General features: G+C 38.5%; 1 long non-coding RNA gene across 16 annotated transcripts; it reads left to right on the top strand.

Moving 5' to 3' along the window:
• Positions 1-7,890: 7,890 nt before the first annotated feature.
• On the top strand, positions 7,891-18,121 carry LOC308385308. Of its 16 annotated transcripts, none has more exons than XR_013969485.1 (10): positions 7,891-8,017; positions 8,185-8,361; positions 8,551-8,658; positions 13,849-13,928; positions 15,620-15,795; positions 15,873-16,371; positions 16,863-16,983; positions 17,141-17,191; positions 17,465-17,586; positions 17,729-18,121. It is a non-coding gene; the product is annotated as an uncharacterized lncRNA (long non-coding RNA). The 16 variants fall into 16 exon arrangements; XR_013969486.1 differs by having other exon boundaries at positions 15,615-15,795; XR_013969483.1 differs by lacking the exon at positions 8,551-8,658.
• The last annotated feature ends 1,859 nt before the right edge of the window (positions 18,122-19,980 follow it).

Raw genomic sequence — 19,980 nt, 5'->3', positions numbered from 1 at the left:
TTCAGCAGAACACACAAAGCACACATTATGTTGCCCAAAGTCAAAGCCAGCAATGAGGCGGTATTACCCGACTCTGACCTTTGAATTGGCCTAACAAACAGCAGCATTCATCCAACCTTTTTGTAAGAGGGTTTAAGAATAAGTGGTTGCAAGCCCATAAGAATAGATACAAATGTGTTTGAACACTGTTACAGGAAAAATGATTCTATGTTTCTTTACCTTCTTTTAAATGTACAAAGATGCCTTTTGTCTGCCCTCTGCCTATGGTTAGATTAGTTTAGAATTATCTTTTTAGACTTTCCCAGCAAACACATCTTGTTTCTGGGACATATTGTTTTAGATTGTTTTATCTTCCCTAGCTCTCTGCTGACGAGACTAGCACCATATATGGAGTTGTTTTATTTTATCTGTTTATTATTTGTTATCCTGTTCTCACTGTCTCTGTGCTCTGTGCCTATAAAAATTACCAAGCCACTGTGCATGGGGTGAGTTGTTCTTCGCAGCTCACCCGTGTACACGTTTGATAAAGAAAGTAACTTTGTCTCATTGTGTCTTTATTTCTCCTGGGTTTTTTACAGAGTTTTCCCCCAACAAACACGTATAATGTTAGAAAGAGTATCAGACCATTTGAAGAAATGAACTTATCATTCATATTACTTTCTGAACATAGTAACTTTGTTTAGTATTAACTAGCATAGTGAATAGGTTGCACACCAGACGTACCATGTTGCATGCATGCACTCTTTGAGTTGTGTATATAAAAATGCAATGTCTGATATTAAATTATGCTAATCAGGTTTTGCACTTTTTGAACAATAAATTCTGCTTTTGCATTTCATACCAGGAAGATGTTTCAGTTGGTTTTTTTGGTGTTGTTTTTTTGCATTGGGTCAAATCTTCCTTTAAAACTTGATAAATAACAACTTAACAGACAAGAGTTCTCTTCATATTTTTACAGTAGTTTTATGATGGTCAAATGGATGCCAAGTGTGGGCGGTGGACTGTTCAGCTAACTAATTTTCTGCTTTAGCAAGAAGTCCAAAACATAGTTTAGCATTGTTTTGCTGAAATGAGCAATACCTTCTTTGAAAAAGGAATAGTCTGAATTGTCACATAATGTATTCTCCTCCATATCCATATAACCCCCATATCCCATGTTGTTCAGTCTTTACCAACTGAAGTCATATCAGTCATATGAGGCTAAAATAAGATGGCAACCTCCTTGCAACCAGGAAAAAAGTGGTTGCCCAGTGATTCCACTGGTGGGGTTTCTATTCACCAATCACCTGATATGCACAGATCACATCGCATGCACATGTGAGACAAATTTCACATCGCAAACTTTTCTCAGATCAAGAAATTTAAGCTGCATTCAAGTACGTGAGTAAAACTGGGACATTTGGGCTACCTCTGCATTCCTGCAGTTTGTTTTTTGTTTTTTTGTAGTTGTGATTTTTTTTCCCCACATCTGTTTTTTAATAAACAAAATGTATATTTATTTTTCTAAACAAGCAGAAAAGCTCATCACCCCTTTACTAGAAAACACAGATTTAACTATTATAAGCTTTACACCGTAGATTATGAAGGTTGATATATGGTTAATACATGGTTCAAATAAACTGCTGCTAAGTGCCACCACTGCTACTGTTACTAACATCAGTGTTAAACTGCTATTATCAGAGAATGGTAAGATTAAAACCAAAGTGTCATTCCACATTACCTGAATGATCCACAGTTATGTACAACCATAGTGTTCCTTCATCTGCAGCTGATCTCTCACTGACTTTTCCCAGCAGGCTACTGTTTAGTGTGTATGATTGACAAAACTATGAGAAAACCAAAAACAAACAAAAACAAAAATGGCAAAATACCGAGGACCCCACGTGTGCATGCGATGTGATCTGTGTCTATCAGTCGATTGTTGCGCACATCTTTAAACGAGTGAGAGAGGGATGCTGCGTGTAATTTTAGACATTTGCATGCACGGAAAGATTTTTGAAAGAGAAATGATCTGACTCCTGAAGCTGAACTCGATAAATTGTGAGTAAATAATGACTGTTTATTCAGGTTTGGATGTACACATTTGTAAAGTAGATTTATATGTGGTCAAATTGCTTGGTATTGGTGTGTGGATTGGAGCACACATTTGTGAATCCTTAAGAGTTACACACAAATCACTGCACACATTTGTAAATCTTAGTTTAGGCTTGTGGATCATATCATTTGCCACATACGTTGCGCTGAATGAGTATCATTATTATTAATGTGCTATAATACTTTTGTTTTTCTAAATACTTCCCAGTAATACCTTTCCCGTTCTTCCAAGTTTCTAGCAATCTTTGGACTTGTCCTATTCTTTTCCTTTCAAATATTCCAAAGGGTGCAGTCCTCTGGAGACATATAAGTAACTGCATAAATACATAATTATCTGGCAATGAGTAAATGAGTGTAAAGGGAAAGGTCAAGATTATCATAGCTTCAAAAGAATATTGGCATCTCTTCTGTGGAGTGTTTTTACTTTATACAGAACTTCAGAGAGAAATATCTTTATACCATCATTTTTAAGACATGGTGAAAAGTCATATTTGCTTAGAAACATAAAGATAAGAGAGTTTCTGTAATGACCCCTTTCGAGCTGTTGGGCTGAACCGAGAGAATATTTGGCACCAGCCTAATTTCTGTTCATGTAGCTGTTCAGAAAACATCTCTTTCTCAAGGAAAGTATTTTAAAGTAGATGAAATCAGTGCACCACTCTAAAACTAAATATGTTAAACTGTAATGCATGTGGGCTTATTGTTAGCACTCAGAAAACATTAGTCAAGATTTTTTCTTCCCAGATTTGATTTGACAAGTTTAAGTTTAAGGTGTCCGCGTCATGTGAATAGAGCCATGAAATACTGTATCTCCACAGAAAACTACTACTTCAAACTGAATTTGAGATGTGGGTTTAAAACAGGGGAAAAAATACTCATTATAAATATAGGGAAACTCTATAAACCATCCTCAAAAGGAATTTTTATGAGACTGGAATTTCTAATAAAAATCAGTTTGAGATTCAAAACTAAGGGTGCTCTTTGTGAGTTGGTGGGAGCTATTCAGCAGTCCACTTTGAATTCCTATAGTGGGGCATTGTCTTTGAAAACATGCTTCATGTTTCAAACAGACAGCCCATGAAATGAAAGAGTAAGCATCGGATAAAAGAGTCTCACTGCTGATAATGGCTAGAAAGCTAAGATGGCAGGAAGCAGCCAGCTATGTCTCATTTGGGCCTTATTCAAACCAAACAGACAATGGGCCATTAAATTGTGACATGTTTACAGCTTTGTGTCATTTATAAATGATGTACATTATGTAGGGGAAACGAGAAGTTACAACTGCAGCTGCAATACACCAAGAACACGCAGATTCAGCAGGAAACAAAAACTATGACAAGTGGATAAGGGCGTTGGCAAATGGCTCCATATGTCTTGTCACTTACATATATGCTTTCCCATGTGATCCATCAAGGCAATGATTGGAGCCGGTGTAAGGGGCAGGTCGAACCTGAAGCTGGCCCCTTTAAGGGAGAGCAGAGAGAAAGACACTTGGCATGGTTGGCCTGTTTAAAGGTGATGTAAACAGGCCCTGATGGATGAAGGACTCCCGTCCATCCATCATCCTTCCATCCTGAAGGGCCTTAATCTTCTGCAAACACAATCCTGCCACTGTGCCCCTCATCTCGTCTACCTTGTCTCTCAAGTCCTTAATAATATCCCTTCGTTTGGGGACCTTGTTCCTGCAGTAACAAGCACGCTCTCACTGGGCAGAAAGAAATGACACCGTCTAGAGGTTAAAAGCTCTGAGAAGCATTGGGGAAAGGACTGTTGAGCTGAGTTTTCTTAATTTACCTGGCTCATTATTTATTAGTGCTCTGACATGAATAATGCAAGGCCAAACAGTTGTTGACATATCATTAATTGACAGAACTCCAGATGCTATAATCTGCTATTGAGGAGATCTCTGAATTTGCTTTCACTTTCTTTTTTTCTCACTTTGAATTGCTGTTATTCGAAGTGTGAATTTAAAAAAAATATTGAAATGAAGAAGAAATAAAGCTTATTAAAAATACAGGTGTTAAGATTTAATTTAGAGTTAGTTTGAAGGTTTTCTACATGATAGTTCACATATGTTGCATGCTGAAACGAGCTGACAGGGAGGTTAAAATGACATGTGCACAGAACGGTTGCATAAACCACTTTATTTCTGCACACTTCTGTTATGGTACTACACATGACTTTGAATTCATATGCGGCATTAGTTAAGTTTTTGGCTTTCTGTCAGCTGTTGTCTCTCAGTGCCCTTCCTGTTAACGCTGGAGCAGCCAAGCTGCTGTCTCAGCTAAATAATGTAGGACTTCAGGGCCTGATGGGAAGTTTTATAAATGGTTGCCAGGCTGGCCACCAGACATCATTAGATTTTGGTTGCCAAAGTTGATAGAATGGTTGACTTATCTTGATAAATTTCAAGATGAGTGATAGTGGTCCAATGTGCGTATAGCCCATATTTCAGCACAGGCAAGTGATAAAAGATGATAAAGAACATTTGTCAACAACATATTTTTTTCTTCTGACTATTATAGACACAGAAACACACAAATATAGGTTATTTCAAAACGATGTATCCATTATGATGTGATTACCTCAAATCAAGTGAAGCATTGCCCGTAACACGCAATATTTCAAGTTTTTCGGAACTTGGTGCTTTGAAATGGATTTTCCAATGAAAATAAAAAATATAAAATGTACCATGGATCCAAATGTACATTAACAAAACCTACTGTTGTTGGTTAGTTAGGTTGGCACTAGATGGCCACTTACAGACATGGACAATTCTAGAGCTGCATATTGCATACAGGAAGAGCAAACTCCACTTCTAGAAAAAGAACACAACACACTTGTTTCAATCTGGAAGAAAAGCTGCCAGAAAAACAAGTGTTGCATATAGACCTGTGTTAAAAATCTCAGCCTCACTGCTGCAACTTAATTCACAGTGAACCTGCCTTCCTCCTAGTGTGGATTATGCATTACCTGAGCTTTACAGTTGGTTACTCTTACTGCAAAATTGAGTTCATGTATTGATGGTTTGATGCAGGCATCCATCTTTTTGTTCTCTTTTAGAGTAAATAAACCATAAAGTTACTACTGCACATTCATTAAAAAAATGGCGCTTGTACTCATGGGATGTCAGTCACGCATCGGTGAACAGTCTCCAGTCTGTATAATTTTTTGTCTTTTCCATGTACCTCAGGCCCTAACCATCAATTGAGTGGAAAGTTTAGTGCAAAAGCAACCTATAATTGTGAGAAGCACAGGAATGAAATGGATGCCTTAAATGCTTCTGAGGGTGACCATATGTCACCCTCAGTTTGGAGCTCCATGCAAGATCAGCCCAAAACTGCATGCTTGTCGAAGGCATCAGGGACCACAGTCACCAAGAACACCACTATGCTGTAATGGACTGAATTGTTGCAAAGCCCACAAGGTTCCACTGCTCAATAAGTCACATTTACAGGCTTGACTTATGTGAGCTAATAGATATCTACATGATTTGGAAATGGCTTGGAAGAAAGTGATGCAATCAAATGAAACAAAAATTTAGCTGTTTGGCATCGACTCTAACTGCTGCATTTTTATTTATTTTTTACATTAGGGTACATGACAACCTCACTGCAGGGGCCGGTGGACAGTGCCATGTACCTTAACATCTTGGACGAGAACCTCCTTCCCTCAGCCAACACTGAAGACAATTCAATTCAATTTTATTTAGGTAGTGCAGAATCACGACAATAGTTGCCTCAAGGCACTTTCTATTGTAAGACAAATTCAACAATAATACAAACAAAACAGAGAAAGCCCCAACAATCATATGACCCCCTATAAGCGTTTTGGTGACAGTGGGAAGGAAGAACTGCCTTTTAACAGGAAGAAATGTCCAGCAGAACCAGGCTCAGGGAGTGGCAGCTATCTGCCGTGACCGGTTAGGAGTGAGAAGGAGTTGAGATGTCCAGCATGATGCCACAAAACATACTGTCCAGGCAATAAAGGAGTGAATAAAAAAGAAGCCCGTTAACATCATGGAGTGGCCGTGCCAGTCTCCAAAGGTCAGTCCTATAGAGAATCTGTTGAGGGAGCTGATTGAATATGTGCAAACCTGGTGACCAATTACAAGAAAGGTACTGCTCACTGCTGTGATTTCCAAAAAGTTATTTTTTCCACCAAGTACTAAGTCAAGTTTCAATTGAAGATCAAATACTCAACTTATTGAGTTATATGTAAATCAAAGTATATCTTTTATGTAATGTATTTTCTTGTTCGCTGTGGTCACATATGGAGTCTGTATTTGGCTAAATGAATAAACCAGTTTATAAAAATAACAATTGGGTTGAACTATTAGGTCTGTAGTTTTTCTGGTTCCAGACCTCTCATTTGACTCTACTTCAGTCTTGGTCATTGACTCATCCACATTTTTGTCTACAAGTGAAATAATTCACCAATCAGAGCGTAGCAGCCAGCTACTTTGCTACTTGACTGAAAGCTGGTAATGTTAAAGTCTAACCTTGCAGTCTTATTGCATTTGACATGGTTACTTTAAAGATGGTGACTAGGCCTGCAACCAGTCGCAACAGTAAAGCAAAGTCCATCTGCTATCAGTCGGTTAGACTGTGATTAATGGCAAAATGGCAATTATTGGCAACCTGTTTGCAAAGTCTGATAAAACAGCAAAAGTTGTAAATCTATTGCAATTTAAAGAAAGAGAAAGGCACGATTTCTGTGTATTTTTAATTCAGAACACATCAATGAACTCATAAATTTGAAACTAAAATTCACACGTTGCTCAACAAATAGTTCCTGTGAAATGTCAATTTAACTATAAAATGACATAGGCACTCGGCAAACTAGCTGTATAACTGCAATATAATCCACTTTGTCTTTCTCAGACTGTACACCTTACAGTGGTTTTTAAATAAAACAGGGTACCACTTTACAATAAGGCTCCCCTTATAGATGCTAATAAATAGTTTATAGCTATATTATTAATTAATTTGTAAATGCTTTATAAACCATTATTAATGGTTTATTATGCATTAGTTAAGGGTGAGAAAGAGGAAAAAAACTGACCGGTTTCTTGCCAAATAGTGAGCCAAATGTGTTCACCTATATATTTCATCTAGAGTTGCTATATTAAACATTTCAGACTAAGTTACTATCCTGTAAGCACAATCAGCATTTGTAAACATATTTTTTATCATATAAAATTGTACTTCAGAAATGCATTATAAATATCCACAACTATCAATCGGAGCTTTGTTGTAAAGTGTAAAGCATAAAACCATTTATTAATGAATAATAAATATTTATAAATGCCAAATGGGAGCCTTATTGTAAAGTGTAAAGCATGACACCATTTATTTATGACTAATAAACATTTATAAATGCCAAATGGGAGCCTTATTGTAAAGTGTAAAGCATAACACCATTTATTAATCACTAATAAACATTTATAAATGACAAAAGATAGCTTCCCAACCACTGTAGCTAGCAGCCAAATGGCTCGGTAGTTAGCTAGCTAGCATTATACTCACCTTCATGTCTAACTGCTGACGTCGTTGGCTTAGTGCAATCTAGATCATCCAGTCTCTGCTTTTTGTATCTCTTCGAACGTGTGCTAACTGTGTAAGTCGCAGACGCACACAAATTTTTATCTTCTGCTCCATCCATGGCGCAGCAACTTGAACGAGCGCCTTCAGTGTGTCTGTTCGTGCCCCTTTGGCTTGACCTTCCAGAGCGCTCCACTGCCTGTCACGCTCTGAGAGGAGGGGCTTTCCTTAATAAAGTTAACTGTGATTGGATGGTTGTATAAGCTCCTCTGCGTTTAAATTAAATTTGTTTTCCCTCCCTTTGGCAGCAGAACATATTTTTTTAGCAAGAATCCAGCGGGTTAGATCTACATAACAAAGTCGGAGATACATTATAACAGGTGAGACAATCCTCTTTTTTTGCGTGGGACTATTTTTGATTATAGGGCTTGTTTTATATAGCATGTGAAGTTCTTTAACTCTGAACCGATTTGCACTAGACTCCCATAGAGTATTTTACGGTGTTTCGAGGTGATAATAAAATAAATTACTCATTTTTTTCCACCAGAATGTCTTTGGGAATGAGATTGCGCGCCAGAATAGAAGGAAAACAAACTAAATATAAGGCACTAAGGCTCATTAAATGGCTGCAGAAGAAACACCTGCTAAAAAAGAAGCTTAGATGTCCTGTTTGTCACCATAAGATGAAAATGATTTCCGTGGTGAAGAAAGACCAATATATGTGGTATGTATAATGCATGATAATGTAGTGCATGTAGTAAATATAACAAAATATTTCGGTTATCAATGCAAGAGGGAGCATTAACCTCTTTTCATTATTATTTTCTTCATACTTAATTTTGTGATTATCTTTTCAATTAATGCTCTTGTTTAAGGGTCCATTTCTTTACTTAACTCATTGATATGTTCTCAGGTGTTGCAAAAGAGCAAGTCATAGGAGAGTTTCCAGAACAATTAGAACTGGCTCCCTCTTTGAGAAATCAAAAACATCTCTTTTCAGTTGGATGACGTTCATTTACAGGTATATGTAGAAGTAGACATTAATAGCAATGCACCTTTCATAATTGAACACCAATACGAGACTTGTGAAATAAAATTAGGGCCTCAGTAAGTAATAATTGCCTCAATTTCTATCACAGATTTTCACAAGGGCTCAGGCTCAGACAAGTAGATATGATCGATGATCAGAATCAGAATCAGAATACTTTATTGATCCCTGGGGGAAATTATTTTTTGTTACAGTGCTCAGATGAAGTGGCTGGCAGTTTATAAAGCATTTACAAATTAATTAATAATATAGCTATAAACTATTTATTAGCATCTATAAGGGGAGCCTTATTGTAAAGTGGTACCTAAAACGGTTGCAATGTGGCTGGAAACTGACTTTCACTTTTAATTCAAGGAATTACTCCAACTGTTTAGGAATTACACCCATTTTTATCTACAACGTGACCCAAAAGCTACCTTTATTTAAGTTATGATTATAACTGATGATTATATGCATTTAAAACAGTAACACGTTTATGATGGATTGCGATGCACTTGTGCCGGCCAATAACATATTTTTGTTTGCTGTTGGCATTTGCTACAAAAAACTGGCAGGAAGGAGAAACTGCCTAAAGAGCTACAGTGTGGAGCTTTATTTGGCGAGAGGAGGAAAGATATATTTAGTGAGTTGGAGATACTGAGTGCTTTACAGAAATATTTATTGCCTGTGAAGAGATGTCTGCATTTCAGCGCTGAGAGTCCATGGATATGCTTAGAAGCTGTGATTCACAATGACTGATATTATGAACTGTCTTTTATTATTCTCCTGCTCTGCTTGACTTCAGCGTGTGAGAGATAAAAAGAAACCCCGTACGATCTGTCATTCTGTACTAGGAATATTAACTGTGGAAACACGGACAAAATGAAATATGATAAGTATGAAGAGAAAACAATCAATATGACAAGAGTTTATCCTCATCTAGGCTGAAAATCCTTGTAAGGGCGTGAGGGTTATTGATGTTCAGCGTTCTCCTTTGTCTAAACCACTGTGGAAAAGTTTACTTTTAAACAATATGAATTGAAACAAGCCAAAGTCAAAACTTTTAGAGGCAAACTTCCACTATGCTGAAGGCAAAAGGAAACTATAAAGAAAGTACTGCAGCAGATAAATGTACATGTAAAGTTAGCATTTGCAGAGGGAGTGGCCTGCTGTGACTGCTAATCAGAAAAGGTCTTAAGCTGCTGCTCTGGCACGATCACAAACAGAGCCCTGTTAGGGGCCTAAGTGCCACCTGGTCCTCTCCTTAATCCTTTAACCTATCTTACATGCCCCACTAAACAGTCACACCCCTCACTGTGGACAGCGATTAATCATCCATTAAACTTTATTTCAGTTTGGTCCCACATGACTTTCTAATATCTGGCCTAAAACACACACACACACGCTGTGTGCTCTTTCATATTTTTCTGCTCCGCTCATGTGGTCTCTTGCCTGTGCGATTTATTTTGTAATCATTGAGGCGTTCCCTCATGGGTACATTGTCCTTTTAGGGAGAAATGATAGGTATGAAACAGACTCCCAGGCCTTGGATAGATGTGTTGTTTTATCTTGCTCTTAGCTGTACAGCCAAGTGAAGTGTAAAATCACAGAAAATGCTGCAGCACCAAAGCTTCCCCCAGGCTTAGAGTCAGCAACAGGTCTTGGGAATCCATGCAAAACAAATACTAATAATAAACATCGCACTGGCTGTGACACACAGCTTGTGTTTAACTTGTCAGTAAAATCTGCTTTTTTTCCCCCAGCCCTTAGAATATTTAATGGCACGGTAATGTGCCAGAGAAAAGTGTCTTCAAAGGGTGGCATAAATATACCCCCACACACAGATGGAAAAAGATCTAATCGCAAAGCTCTCACATGCCTAAAAACAACACTATTGGACAATCACTAGTGACTTAAACTGCAAGGGCACAAGTATTTAATCTTTAAGAAATCCTTCTGAGTCACTCTGCTCACTGGATTTTTATGTGTTTGTGTTCCAGAGGCATTTCAGACTCTGTAGAAGTCAGAGAGAAGGACTTAACTCTCTCTGCTGGTGTGGCTGACATCCCTACACCAGAGGTCATCATAATTCACTCTCAAAGTCAATACTGCTGTGTTTGTCAAAACAAGAACAATCTTGACTAGCATTCGCCTTTCCTGTAGAGACTCTCACATCAGTACTTTACTGGAGCAGTAGCAATTTTTCTATCACAGCGCTAAGACTCACCAGATGGCTGCTGTATTACTTGGGAAGGTCTGACGTCCATCAATCTGGATGATAAAATTATTTACAGGTGTAACACAGCAATCCAGAGACATGCCTGTGAAAATGTGTCACATGGTCCTCATGCTCACATGCCTCCATGTATTTGTCAAATATAGACTTGATGCGGAGGGCTTTTAATGTGTTAATGTGAAAGAGCACATGCTGATTTTGACAGAATGACTTTTACCTTGTTCCATTAAATTTAATTGGGCTTTGAGTAATTTCAAACAGATGTAATTTAATTGGTCTTGATATCTGTCGAGGATGTGTAATTTGTATGTCACCATAAGAGAAAATGATGCAATTCCTTTAAAGTTAAACTGTTAAACTTTTCCTTATTTATTATCATAGATAGACAGAAATCAACATATTAGGTTCTTAGTAGGTGGATTGAATAACTATATATTTATACTCTATAAATGTATACTGTAAATGCGCTTTCTGTTCATTTGGCCTATTTATTAGTGGTGGGCAGATTGATCCAAGTATTGATTGTATCGATACCAAGTCGGCATCGGTATCAGATCGATACTAGCCTGGTGAGATTGATTCTTTACTTTTTTTTTACCGTTTTAACTATTTAATAATAAAAAAGGAAACATCACAAAAAAAACTCTTAAGGTCATAAAATTAATTGAGATTTAGCAATTCAATGGCACATCCACCTTATTTATTGAAAACTATCGGTATCAGTATTGGCGATACCGGCCAATATCGGATCGATACCAAAATATGCAGTATCGCACACCACTACTATTTATGCTATTATAATGCATTTTATATCTGTTTGCAGTGCATTAAAAATATTGCATGCAGAGGTGTGCAGCATTTAGCTGAGATTTTCTTCAGCAGTCACAATCCTTTAACCATAACAACATTTCTGTTTATGTAGACAAGCAGTTTGACTTTTCTAAATCTTAACCATAGATTTTATAGAGCAATCTTGTTCTTTCTTTATAATTCATATGCTGGAATTATAGAGATTATATCCTCAGAGACTAATTCAAAAATCAAGATCGTTCACACCTATCGTTCACCTATTGAAAGCCACTGTGGGGCATCTGCTATCCTGATGCAACGATTATAGGAAGTGTCTAAAAAGTTCTGAAACCTTTTGTTATGTGTTGTATTATCACACAACAGCAAAACCTGAAATAATTCATCAGCTGTGCATCAAAACATTGAAAAAATGAATGCACAAATTTCATACAGCTCTTTTCAACAGCATTCATCTCAAAGCCAACATCCAACTCAGCGGCAAAGAACTGCAAAAGAGCTGAAGGTGTGAAGGTGTCATCTTTTTCATTTCCTTCACCTTCCCCTTGGAGTGGATATTTCCGAGTTATTTCACACTTGCCTGGGGGAATAGGAGTGTAACTCGGCTAAAGCTGCAACTACTGGTGGCACTGCTTCACCCAAGAGTTAATAAATAACATGCAAGAATAATGTGAAATTGTAATGGAATCTGAAAGTGGCAATGATAACATGCCACTAGACGTGAACAGTTTCAAAAAATTTTCCTAATAATATCATAACGTCTAGCAAGCATCCGGCTGTCCAACATTTTAGTTTTGTGGCTCAACTCAGTTGCACTGTATCACATGTATAGTATTAAAGAAAGCACATACAGTGGGGTAAAAAGTATTTAGTCAGCCACCGATTGTGCAAGTTCCCCCACTTAAAATGATGACAGAGGTCAGCAATTTGCACCAGAGGTACACTTCAACTGTGAGAGACAGAATGTGAAAAAAAAATCCATGAATCCACATGGTAGGATTTGTAAAGAATTTATTCGTAAATTAGGGTGGAAAATAAGTATTTGGTCAATAACAAAAATACAACTCAATACTTTGTAACATAACCTTTGTTGGCAATAACAGAGGTCAAACGTTTACTATAGGTCTTTACCAGGTTTGCACACACAGTAGCTGGTATTTTGGCCCATTCCTCCATGCAGATCTTCTCGAGAGCAGTGATGTTTTGGGGCTGTCGCCGAGCAACACGGACTTTCAACTCCCGCCACAGATTTTCTATGGGGTTGAGGTCTGGAGACTGGCTAGGCCACTCCAGGACTGTAACTAGTACTGCAGAAAAAATCTTCCATGCAAACTACAGGTAATTGCAGCAGTGATTGAAGCAGGAAGGTTTATACCCTTGTACCCCGTTGCAGCCGGTTTCACATAGCGAGTGGCAGCAGCTTCCTGCAAGCATTTCCCAAACAATAGGAGAATGAAAATTTTTACTTAGTGACCAGGGGTTGCAAGGGTATCGCCGACTAGTCTCTGGGCCTGCAACCACAAATATATTTTAGCATTCTGTCATATGTCAGGTACTATCCCATATGGAAACGATATATATATAAATCTTATAAAGTGTGTATCTGTCTTGTGTGAAACTTGTATGAAAAGCATACAAGAGTGAAAACAGATATAAGATCCCTTGAAAAATTATATAAATGAAACTTGTATGTTTTGGATACTTACTAAAACAACACGTTCTCACTCCCAACTCGTCAAACGTGTGACGCATGGTCAGGCTCCCTCTGCTGCACTTATGGACGCGCAGGGTACCCCTTCACGTGAAGGGTCCTCCGATTGAAGAGATTGCCGGGAAGTGCCTGTTGTCGGTATATTTAGACATTTTCCAAATCACATTGTAGTGACGTATACAGAACACAATAAATTATATAATGTAAACAACTACCTGAAAAACAGGTAGAACGATACTTTTGTATGGTTTATTGCATTTACGGAGGGAGTGATGTATGCTGGGTAATGGCACAGCTAGCGACTGGGTGACTTTATTCACCCGCTTCGGCTGTTATCAGTCCATACATTAGCGTTATTAGCACAAACCAGTCCCATAGATATGGGCCATCTCCTGCTAGATTGTTCAGAAGGTTGTTCTCATCCATCCAGATGGAGGATCACTAACAGGAGCGTGGGAAGACTCGAGAATCCACTCTGGCTGGAATCCGGTGGATATGCAGTGTGTACAGGTAAGACCATTTAAACGGACAGCATTTATAGAATGACTATTAAAAGTCAGCGAGTGTCAGTAATGTTAATGTGGTTATGTTAGTAATACACCGAGTGCTAATATAACAGCTTTAAGATGCATTTGTAGATGTTATTACGTGTTTTACCGTCTTTATGGTGCTAGCTTAAAGTTACGGTGTAAACGTTAGCTTATATTGGAGGAAAGCTGTTACTGGTTAAACGATGTTAGCACAGAAATATTAGCTTCTGTCATGACTGATGAAGTTACCAGTTAATAAAGTTTTCAGTAAAGTGTTTAATCGCAGCCACAGATTGACAGCAAATATCTCGATTAGCTTCAGTGCATCTATAATAAATATGTGCAAGTTTCAGTGCTTCGTTTAAACTGTATGATACTTATACTGACCCAGGGTCAGTGTAAAATACAATCCTAGCTGTGTGAACAAAGCCTGGCTCCTTTAATCCTGCATGACAAACCTCAGGATGCAGGTTATTATTACTCTTTCCTGCTGGCACACCTGTCACACCTGAGAGTCAGCTAGAAACTTACAGTGACGTGGACATCATGCAAAGACTGCCAGACTCTGTAATACTGCAAATGATCAGTGACTCAGGTTAACACTAAACTTTAAACGGCACCTCTGTGTCTCTGTGTGCTGAACATCTAGGATTGAGTCAGGCTGCATCAGCTGAAGCTGTTATTTGTATATATCAGTATTTTTTATTCAGGTGTGGGGAAAATGCGTAAGACTGCAGTGAAGCGATGCACCAGAGTAATCCCTGGCCAAAGGTATCGTACTTAAATCAGACTACTGATCCAGCCACATCAGCCTTTTGTGAGGTCTGTTTAAAGTAGAGTAAAAGTGAACTGCAGGTTCCTGAGAGGTGGACTGTGAGCACAGAAACACATGTTCATACATACAGCTGCAGCAAACTTACATTAATTTTAAATAGATTTTAAATAGTGCTTATGCATATGCTTAGTTGTGACACTGTTATAGACTGTTCAGTGAAAGTTTCTAAAACTAGATGAACTTACTTCAGCGTCAGCAGTTTGAGAAAACAACTCCCTTTACAGGTGCTGATAAGGCCAAGGGCACAAAACAGCTTAACCATTGATCCGTTGAAGTGTGGTAGGATCAGTTTGTAACTTCCTCCCTCTTCCTTGGAATGCATAAAGGAGGAGGAGCACAACTTCTGTGGCAGCGCTGACATGACTGAACTGTGATGTTTGATGTGTGTTGGCGCAGTAATAAATAGCTTGATCACAGCTCTTTCTGTGTTGCAGACTTTATTTCTAAAATTCCACGACCCCCCCACCCTCCCACTGTGAACCTGAATTGAATATTCAGAAGACATTTGTTTAAATAGTTCTACAAATCTGAGCTGTTGGTGTGTCCTTGGATTGTGTGGTAATAATATTAGAGCCTGCAATCCTTCTTACTGAATCTCTACTATGAGTCATGTTACCTGAGATTAATTCTATGTTTACCTGTCAGCCTGGACAAATGTGCTGTGTGAAGGAAATTAAATTAAATCAGATCTGAACTGCGTACATTTGAGGAACCTGTTCATATTTAATTGAAATATGAACCAGTGATTTTTTTGATTGCTGATTCCAAGAGAGTCTTTGTGGAAATCCTGTTTGGCTTTTTGTCATTTTAATTCTCTTCTCTGTTTTCCAGAACAGTTCTCCACAGTCGCTGTCCACATGGGTCAGTGGGACCAAGAAGCACTCTGCTAATGTGGGACTCTGACCAGCAACATCCAGCAGGACCCAGACAGCGTTTTCTATCTCCCAGCTGGAGTTTTTTGTTTGTCTGTGACTGGAGAGTCAGATTTTTGTTGAGCTTCACACTTGCAGAGGTAAGTCAGTTTGCAGAGATCCCTCCCACCCTGGCTTTTATGTGCTAGATTTCTTATCTGAAACGGTAATATTTCAGTGACTGCTGCTTCTACACTCTACTGATCCCTGATGGGAGAATCATCAATTTTGCCAACAAAGAAGCCTGGTGGATGTTTGTTTACAGTCTGATGATGGGACATCATGCTCTGCATCTTCAAAGTTTGCCTCCTCATTATTATTCATACCCAGTAATGTGAAGTATGCTCATATCTACTATAACTGAACCAACCTGGTGCTCTTCATTTATGGAGGCTGTTGAGTCTGAATGTTGGATGTTGTGTATCTCGTGTTCTCTGGGCTTTGTTGTCCTCAGTCTTTTTGCAGGATCAGAAAACAAAACCAGGAGGCGCGTAAATGTTTCTTTTCCATGATGTTTCTTCAAATGTTTCTTCTGGATGATGATAAGACTGACACGGGATGCCACCTTTGGTCTTGTGATGAAGCAAAGCTCAGGAAGAAGTGTGATTAAATGGTACCCACATGTGTGCTGCTGAGAAGGATGTACAGGGGCACCTGCAGCCAAATCCAAGCTTCAGGTTAGTTGTAGTTGCAGAACGCTATAGACTGAGACAGCTGAGGCATCAAATGTTTGATTAAACGGATGAAAAAGAGAAGTTTCTTCCCTATAATTATCACTTCTTAAAATCTGTAGCAACTTCAAGTCTGTCAGCGTGCTGAGCATGCTCAGAATGTGACAATATATTTTTGTTCAATATTTAATTTCTTTCAGTTGCAATTGTTAAATGAAAAAAAAATAAAAATATATTCTTATAATTTAGCAAACTAATTTATCAAAAGAAATATACATATATCTGTATTAGTTTTAATAAATTAATTTGACAGCTGTATTGAAAATACCATATTGTATTCATACAGAATCAGTTTGGTATCATTGTTTGTCTTTTCACTGATTGTTGAAACTAAGAGTTGCTTTGATCTGTTTAGATCTAAAGTATCCAAAGTTGAGCTCTGATGTTTCTTCACCCTTGTGTGTGTGATATGTGATTCCTACATGCTGGCAGAGCAGCAGTTTGTGCTCACAGATGGTGACGGTGTGGAGAGACGGTGGTGTTTCCTCAGAAGAACCAGCAGAGTCACTCGCTGACTGATGCTCGTCTGCACTGCACAGAGGAAATCAACTGACCGAGGTTTGTCCAGTGACGTGTTATGAATGTATATTTGTTTTATGCTTACAGTTATGTTTTTCTTGACAGAGGCTCTGCAGAGGTTAGACAAAGCAGAGAAAACATGTGCTTTACATTTTACTGTGATTTATTGAGATATTTGTTGCCTGATGTTCAGCAGGAATGGAGAAATGGAATCAAAGGGAGATGTTTTTGCTGTTTTTGTAATGATGTAAGTAAATCTTCAATATTATTTATTTGCTTGGTTATATTAGGAGTGTTTCTGAGTGAGGGAGAGAGGAGTCATCATCCAGGTAAAGTGACGTGGATCAGTGGATACACTTGTCTCCCCTTTAAAGGAGACACTCTTAGAGAGAGACGATTAGAGTCATCCTTAAATGTTAGTGCTTTCAAATACACAAACATTTTTAAAGGACAAAAATGAACATCCAACTTTGACTGTAATACAAAATAAATCTTTGCATGTGTGTTTTCAAACTCTCAGATGGGCAGCATATCAGTCTTGGACTGTCTAACCTGCCGGAGCAGCACTGAATGACCACCACACATGAGCATGTTCCTGCAACATTCAGCATCTGATCCTTCATCTGTGTGCTTCTGCTTTTGGTAAGTAGAGTTACCCAACTACAGTAACTCTAAACACATGCCATCCATTTCTAACGGCCTGGTTACTTCCTGTCAGTTACTTTAGAAACCAAGTGGTCACCTGACCTAACACTGTTTCTTCTTCTTCCCCTTAATGTTCAAGTGTCACATGTCAAACAGCTGGAGAGGAAACTACACCAGTGTACTGGGATGTTTCACCAACACGTGCCAGATGCTGTTCCTTCATGGTGACATCACCAGAGACAGCCCCACCCACCTCAGGACCTCGCCATTGATCATGATGATTATAATGATGACAGCGAGTGGAACTAAGACTGTAAAAATCCACGACCAGAATTTTTCTTTCTAATTATTAATGAATACTGAGAGCCTCTTTCTGTGTTTTGTCTGTTTTGGTTTTTTTTACCTCATTTGTTACTAACAAAGTTCACAAACTCACACAGTTTACATTCTGTATGTTTCCATCTTTACCAGCCACACTCTAACTGCATTTAAGAAAATGATCCTTAGAAATCGTCGTTTTTCTCTTTTGTAATTGATGATAATTCAGTGAATATATTGCGCTGCTTCCTTCTATTGCGTCACACATTGCTTTATGTTTTTCAGTGTCCAGTTATTTTTTACTGCTGTTTGAATTCTCTGTATGTTTGACCCTGTAGACTGTTTGATGGACTGCTTGTCCTTCCTGTTTGTAACCGCCGCCTGTTTTTTAATAAAGATTTGGATTTCTGACTTCAACACAGCCTCTGCGTGTCCTCCCTTTGTGTCCTCTTCCTCTGTGAATGTGTTGCATGTGTCACAGATTCATTTTATTAACAGCTTTCCCACAGTGAGTTGCATCAGCATTCATTCACAGCACATTTCAGAAGGATTCAGATTAATACAGTGATCTTACAGTCAGAATGATCCTGACAGAGTGCCACTGTAAATGATCTTTCATCAGGTAAATTTTAAAGTTCAGTATTTCAAAGCAGGAGTTATGAAGAATCATGCTGGCATTAGGACTAATAATATGTACTTAAAGTCAAAGTTTTTTAATTATGCTAGAATATTGGAAGACAATCAACTTTTAGTGTTTTCCGCATATTAATTATTCTGAAATAGAGACGGTGACCCTAACTGTACAGAAGCACTAAACAGCTGACAATCTAACAGACATAATTGGCCTGAGCTGTCATGCACAGTGAGTCTGATCCTTTGCTGTGAGAGTCTGACAAGCATGTTTCTGGTCAGTTTGGAAGAAATAATATCACAATGTTGATCTTTTTTCCAATATTCCTTCTCTTTTACAACAAACTGTGATCAAAGCTACTTATGTTCACAGCATGTAATAATACTGACAGTCCAGGGCACTGTGGTCTGTTGAGCTAGGGTTAGGGTTAGCAATTCAGACATATGTAATCAATATTAAACGTCTCTGACGTGGGCCACTGTCTGCAGTGTTGGGAAATCCATACCACGCTGGAACGAGTCAAGGTAGGTGAGCATCCACGAGAAGACACAGCAGATGCATCCTACTAATACTGACAGGACCAGGAGACTCCAGAAACCGAGCATCTTCTCTTCAGTGCCATCCTCTCCTGTCACCCTCTCTGCCCGCAGCTCTTTGAGTATGGGGTAGATAAGGGCGCAGAGAAACCCTTATTACTAATTCGTATTATAATTCAATTTTCATGAAATATTCATATTCAGTATCGGTCCTTTTATATTATAACCACGTATCCACCCAGGCTCATGGTGGGGCAGGGCTCTGTCCTGGGATGCTTGAGTACAAGGTAATGTACACCCTGACCAGGTATCCAGTCTGTCAGAATTGTTTTCAATATTTGGTTCAAAAACACGAGTGACAACAAAAATCCAACTAGGATTCTTGCATATGATGAATGAAGTCTGTCTTTGACTGTATTGTCCAGCTGATCCATCAAACCCCCAGCAGGTGAACCTTATTCATGACATAACACGGCAACAATGTAAAAAATTAAACAGCAACAGTCTAAATGTAAAGTGCATTCTAAAGTCCTCTTCAATAAATCATATGCAAAGAGTCATTCAGGACTGTAAAACGTGAACTACAGAACCCAGAGTCTTCATCATTAAATCTCTGGTTGCTTCATTTTTCTATCCTATATCAGATACTTTAAGGTTAAGTTAGGTAAAGTTGCATTCTCATGGTGAGGCAAATGCTTTATGTGTGTGTGTGCGTGTCATGAACGGCTATAAAAGGCCTATAATTAAAGAACAAAGCGGGGTTTGAGTTCGAGTTGCGGCAGACTGTCACTACTTGTAAATGGAACGCAGCCTTCCTGCGGCGGACAGCTAATAACAGGAATCGGACGCGGTCCAGCCAAGTCCACAGCAACCACCATAGCAACCGCCTAGCATGACCTTAAAAAC

Source organism: Rhamphochromis sp. 'chilingali' (assembly GCF_963969265.1).
Source record: "Rhamphochromis sp. 'chilingali' genome assembly, chromosome: 18".
Lineage (NCBI taxonomy): Eukaryota > Metazoa > Chordata > Actinopteri > Cichliformes > Cichlidae > Rhamphochromis > Rhamphochromis sp. 'chilingali'.
Note: the sequence above shows the minus strand (reverse complement) of the source record. Positions and strands in the feature narration are given on the sequence as shown.